Genomic DNA, 6828 nt, shown 5'->3' on the forward strand with positions numbered 1-6828 from the left:
GTAGGAAGAGGGCTAGAGATCACCCATGCCCTGGAGCTAAATAAAAGTGAGGAAATATTCTCCACTAAAAAACCCCAGGTCCCCACGTGCTGCTTTCCGACAGCATCCTTGCCACTGTCCTCCTTAATCTCTTCCTACACATAGAAATGGGCAGGAGTTCCTCTCTCAGAATAACTTACTCTCCATCCAGGGCAGAGTCTTTCCAGCATGACACTATTCAAATTAAACCACAAATCTTCTCTTCTAGGGATAACACTCTGCTGTCTTCCCAAACCTGTTCTCGTTTTCTTTTGCTGTTTTGACACCATTAGCCTTCCGCAAGTCCTCACACACACACGCAGATAATACTGTTAATTTTATCGTGCTTGGAAAGGCGCAGTACAACCTAAACTCAGCCAAATGCTTGGCTTTGCCTTTTCCCTATCATATAATATCCTTTCGTATATAGCTCTGCATGGCAAGTTATTTATATCAAATCTTACCAGTTAAGGGAGGGGGGAAAAGGGGGTAATCAATAGTTATCTTGCCAAAGAGATCTGAAGTTAATAGCCTCCTGTTTTCCTACAAGCAGGGCTGGCATCACAGCTCGTGTAGGCGCAGGCTGCCTGCTGCCTGGCCAGGGTGAGCCTGCCATGAAGCTTGCTGCTCTGCAACCCAAAAGTTGGTCAGGAGGTACAAACCCACAGAGAGGACAGTGCTTTGTATTTAAGCCACAGGTCAGGAGCTGCTCTTCAGACACTAATTTCTCATGCAGATTTTCATGCAGATGGTCCTGGGGCTGTTTCCCCAGCTCTCAGGAGCGGCTCACTGGGGCTTGCTGGGAGCAGCCAACAAGGCAGGTGCATGTTGCAGCATCAGGAGCCCCTGAACAACACTGAAAATGCTGCTGAGAGTGTTCACAGCAGTGGCATGTGGGGGTCCCTTCAGTGGGACTGAGGGCCATCGTCCCAAAGAGGGGGACACCAGGTCAGACACAGGCCTCAGGGAGGGCTGGAGGCCACTTCCCACCGCAGCCCTCACCTATCCCCAGGAGATCCCCCCCAGGGGGAGAGATGGAGGAAGAAAGCAAACGTTTGTTCCCCAGTCAACTCACCAAGATTTTTTAAATGAGTAGATCCCTTCTCTATGCAGTTTTTACTTCAAGCATGGTGTAGAAAAAAAATCAATTTGTTTTTCTCAGTTCAATTCCCTTCTGTCTAATAGGTCTGTTGTAAACGCCAATTTTACTGTCATTTACACTGTGCCCATCTGAGCTATTTTATCAATAGTTAAATAAGAATACTTTAAAGTAATGTGATTTTTTTATTTGAATTCCAATTTATGTTCAGATGGTTTGACACAAATCTAGTAAGGAAGGCTCACTATTTTCATAGAACAAATTAAATTATATGTTATATAGCCATACAAGTAAATATGTTATATAATTGGATAAATAAATACTTGTGATTAGATACAGTATCTCATTCTTACCTACACATAATAGCAAGGCTAGTAGAAGTATTGTACAAATCACTGTGCTTTAATAGTTAGCAGTCCATGAAAATCGACCTGAAAGACAATAGGCAAGAACAAGCACAATAAAAGGCTAAACGTAGTTATTTGAACCAAGGCTTCCTGCTTGCTGGTTTAAGTGTGATTCAAATCAGCTTAGAGTCATTTTCACTTAAGCCAGTGCATCTGGGTCAAAGCGTAATTAGGTGTGCAGAAAATGGTCCTGGTGGATAACAGGTGACGATAAACCCTGCCAGTGGGATGGACAATGGGGATGAGGATGGATGATGGGGATGGACAATGGGGATGTGGCACCAGTTACGGGGCACAGTTAAAGTCTGCAGAGCCAAAATCAGTACCTGGACAACCAAATGGTTGAAACTTCCCATTTGCAGGGAGTTTGAGAGAAAGCATTGATCTTGGTTCATGTTGTCAGACAATGCTTTCCTCCTGACTGTGGAAGAGAAAATCAGTTCTTTTTAAGCTGATAAACACAGCCCAGCTGGGACCCAATTTGTTGTTTGGATATTACAAGCTGAGAGACAGACCGGAGTCCTGGCATGTTTTAAAGAAATTGTGGCTCCCTCATGCAGCTAAATTAGTAATAGATAGCACATGCCTGCGATGGAAACCGAAGAAGGCTAATGGTAATCCTTTCTCTTTTCCACCCACCCTCTTTTCTGCCCGCACTTCGCTTCAGATCAACCTGCACTACTTTTTAAGTGTTTCCACTGTTTTTTCTCTTCCAAGCAACCTCCCCCTCCTTCCCACAACTCCTGCAACCTGACTTTATAGTAAACGGACATGCTAAAATTGGAGCTGTTGAACATACATAGATATTTATTAAACCAAGACAGTGAGATAGTGATCCTGAAACCAAGCACCACACGCAGGCTCTCCTCTTTCTGCCACCACCGAAATTATTCACCAAATTAGTGTTTGCTAGCTTCTCACATGGAGAAAAGACAGCTAGGGAGGCGTAAGATTTATTTTTTTCAAAGTGTGAAAGTCAGTCTAAATAATATTTTCTATATGATAGGAACTGACTCAAAACCAACAGACTGTGCCAATAGAAATGGGGTATTTACCAGCAGAGCAGTGTAGAATATACCACCCCCAGCAGCCACCTTTAAGCTAAAATGTGGGCACTCAGGGCCAAAGCTGAGGGTATTTCCAAGAATTATTCCCTAAAAATTTCCCCTCCTCCTCATTTCACTCTGACAGCAATTACTGGTTTTGTTTTGGTCTTTCATTTCAGCTTTGACTTGCACTGTGCCTCATCCAACAGCTTTTTCCTCCATGTGCGGCAGAAGAAATCCCATTCCCATTTGGAAGGAAAAGCTCTCCAACCAGTGGGTCACTGGGAAGCCTGAACTCCTCCCTTGTGCACAGGACTGACATGGCCTCATGACAGCAATTGCTTCATGGCATACAGGGTCCCAGGTGAACACACAGTGCCTATCTACACCAGGTCAGTATCCCATTCATATTATATTTACCATCATTTTTTCTAGCTCTTAAAGCAACAGAAAGTTTTTGAGTATACCCAGGCCTAGAAGCTGTGAAGTATGTGATAAAAGGGCTTAGTAAACAAGAAAAATGTCGCTGTTGTTTGGAGTGTAACCAGGTATTTATAGCATGTCTAAGCTCCTCCCTGGTCAGCAATTCATTTTAGTTCTCCCTTCTGTGTGACAGTCCATCACGTGAAAACACAAGATGCTCCTCAAAGCTTATATGACCTTTAGAGGTTCGTCCCAAAGCAGTTTTGCTGACATCTGGCACACAAGGAACTTGCCATAAGATGGAATAACAACAATAACCAAGCTTCTGCTGGGCCATCATCTGTCAAACCCAAGGCAGGGAAAGAAGTACAGAGAAGGAGGGAAGCCAAAAGGCTGTACCTGAGCTTGTACTGCAGCACTGAGGCTAAGTCACACCTTCGCTAAGTCATGGAGGGGATGAAGATGGGGGCAAAGGAGGCAGCCTGGAGGTCAGGGGGTTTAGTGGGAACAGGATTCATCATTTATCTTTGAATGGGGGGGCGGGGGGGGCAGTCACTGGGACTCTGTGAGCCAGGATGTCTCTGCAATGAGAAGACACTGTGTGAAGAATTCAGTCTAAATTCACAAATTCACAGTTAACTCAGAACAAAGTAATCAAAACCAGAAATGGTTAAGTGGGGATTAAGCAGTGGTCAAGGAAAGTGAGAAGAAATTCAGCTTAATGAGGAAGACAAAGAAAACTGAAGCTATAGTGACAAGAAAACAGTGACTTTCAAGAGGCATTTTTTATAAACTGAAGGGAAAGCATAGACTTTTCCCTAGTCTGCATGGAGTTGTTCAGACAATTGGCTAGGCTGAACTTGCTGCAGTGTGCTCAGGGAGCCAGAAGATTTATTTTACTGGCTATGCTTAGAAAACACAGCACCCTGTCAAAGCATCGGAAAGCTGCTTGTGCTCATCTGTTTCTGCACTCCTGCCCTTGAAACATCCCCTTTGCTTCTGGGGGGGATGATATTTGATAATTCAGAAATGGGCTGTTATTTCACAGAGAATGTAACCAAAGATGTTTGGGGCTCAGAAATTAATTGCTACGCCAGTCGGAGCGGGAAAATCCTGCTGCGGCAGCCTGCAAGCCAGGGAAGCTCCTCTGCTCCACACAAGGTGAGGCATGGTGGGGAATGGTGGTGTCCCTGGCTCGGGACAGAGGATTTCCCTTTCCCAGCTGCTCTGTCAGTGGAAGAAACGTGATCCTGCTCTGGCAGGATGGTGCAGCAGCGGGGCTCCATATTTCAAACTGCAGGGGTTAAGCAAAGTGACCAATTTCCTTGGCCTAATTGAGCATGCACTCTGCCTGCTTGTAAAGCCTGTATTTGGCCAAGAAGATTTATTACTTTTAGCAATGATGAATGTCCAAGAGCAGCGAGGGCAGACCTGAGCTGCAGTTCATTAACTTTAAGTGGGATGATGTTGAAAAACCATTTCTATTTTTGGTTACTTTGTTCTGAGTTAACTGTGAATTTAGACCTACTTCTGTAATAAAGTGCTCAGGCAGTCCAGTGAATCTTGTTCTCTGTGGCAGATACTAAACCTGTAGGGTTTTGTCCTTATCCTGATGAGTAAGCAGTTTTAGCTGGTCCTGAGAGGCTATGAAATGATAGAAGACTGCTCTGTACAGGAGTTTGAAGTTAAGCCTCCATCTATCTCAGAAGCAGAGACCGAAATGGAGGACTGACATGCCTTTGTCATTGGGTTTCAGAGTAACACCCAATTATTTATTATCTTCATCTTCTCCTCAGAAAGTCATCATCAGTTCAGTGCTTTGTCTGTGCTACTGAATGGCCACGTCCATCACAGGCTTATGGCAGCACCTCCTATCTTCCCCTATGTCTGATTTAAAATTGGTTGCTCTGTTTGTGTAGGATGGAAGGTGCAATGCAATACTCGTTACACTGAAAAGTGCTGGACGCTTTACTAACTGTCTAATGTAACATCCGTCCCTTTCCACATTCATTATTTGCAAATACTCTCCTTTTCTCCCTTTCCTTGGGAGAATATCCATTAGTGAATGTATCTGCAAAGCCTCAGAGCACGCCCTGCCTTCCTCTCCCCAGCAATACTTGTGCTTAATGTCATACAACACACCCTCTCTGTGTCCCTGCACCGCAAGACCACAATGATCCTCTAGAAATTGTCAGCGAGTGTTTGATGCCAAAAGATTATTTTGTTATAAATCGTTCCCAGAGGTGGCTGTGGCCTGTAAACAATACTTTTGTGTTGCTGTCTTTACAGCTGTGTGAAGATTCAAAATGCATGTGTATCTGTGTTTCCACAAGAAATACTATCTTGCATGCTACCAGTGTCAGTAGTGTTGACTGCTCCAGATTGCATCGTATGCACTGTGGCTCTGCCACACCTTACAGCCAAGCACAAACCTTTTTTGATCTCTATGTCACCCATTAGCCTCTACGAATCCTGGGCCATGGGCAATCAACCTGCAATGCTGTATGCAAGGAGTCCACTGCCCAGGGTAACCAACCTCGAAGCTGCAAAGCTAATGAATTTGCCTCTGAGGCTTAATTGTAAGAAAAGTAATTAATCTTGCTGGGTTTCACTCATCATCAAGCAAACTTTTGCTGATGAAGAAGAAAACTGCTGAGCATCCCAGTTCACTCCCCAAGTCAGCCTCTCCCTGTTGGACTTTGTGGGTAATTGGCACATCATTACTATCCCATTTTCTGCAGATTCCCCAAGAGGCAACGGTGAAAGGAGTGTGTAGATGTCAGTGAGGGAAGGGGGCTTTGCAGCTCAGACTTCCTATCCCACTCCCAAAGAAGTTCCAGTTTTGCTTAGCTCAGATGTGGTGAGAGGCACCCCCCCCCCCCCCCCCCCCCCCCCCGAGAATCGGTAAGGGAAGGACGAATGTGCAAAACAGCTGTCAAAAGGTTTCACAGCAACTGTGTGTGAGATGTTCAGCCAGCCCTGCCACTGAGCCAGCATGAGTCAGGGATGAATCCGGCTCCTCTCCATGTATGGTCTAAGCCTCAGCGATGGGGCAAGACATGAAGATAACAAAGACACACAACATTGGGCGAGATCTCAAATCACTTTAGGCATCTGGCCTATCCGAGGCATCTGTTTTAGTTTGAGATAAATTGCTCTCTTGAGTTGTCTGTTATACCAGGAGCCTACACTGGCTGGCTGCAAGATACCCTTTGCAAACTCATCACTGAGCTAACAGACTTTCAGAGAAGTGCTGAGGAGCCGGCCAGAGAGCTGTGAGCGAGAGCAGGGCTCGCAAGAATCAGCAGGGTGCCAGAGTATCGGCCACACATGGGCAGCAGGATCAGAGCCACGCAAGGAGCTGCCTAGCTATGTAAGGGGCAGTCCTGGCTGGTCTGGGGGACCAGGTATAATTCAATACCACCAGTGGCACCCTAATCACTCAGCTTGAGTGCGTTGCCCAGGTTTCTGATGGGAGCCGTTCACTGAGATCTGGTTAGTGCATTTTAGTTGCCTTTTGAGGACCAGAGTTTATTCCCTTAAAGGCTTATTGCTGTGATTCTTAAGGCTTGCTGCACAAGGGCGAGCAATCCAGTTCTGGGAAACACACTGACTTGTGGAAAACAGACTCTACAACTCAGAGAGTTATAAAGCAGGTATGTTTACTCCGGCGCCAGGGTGCAAGGGGATTTCTCCACAAAGCTTGCACACCCACAGCACATTTTACCAAAAACTAATAGAGTGTGGATATACATATTCATTGGATTACATAATACAAATATCCATACGCATAAGTAAGGCTGGGTTAGTTCTAAAGGCTGGTGTCAGCAGTTTA

This window comes from Strix aluco, chromosome 6 (genome assembly GCF_031877795.1).
Source record: "Strix aluco isolate bStrAlu1 chromosome 6, bStrAlu1.hap1, whole genome shotgun sequence".
NCBI classification, from domain to species: Eukaryota; Metazoa; Chordata; class Aves; order Strigiformes; family Strigidae; genus Strix; species Strix aluco.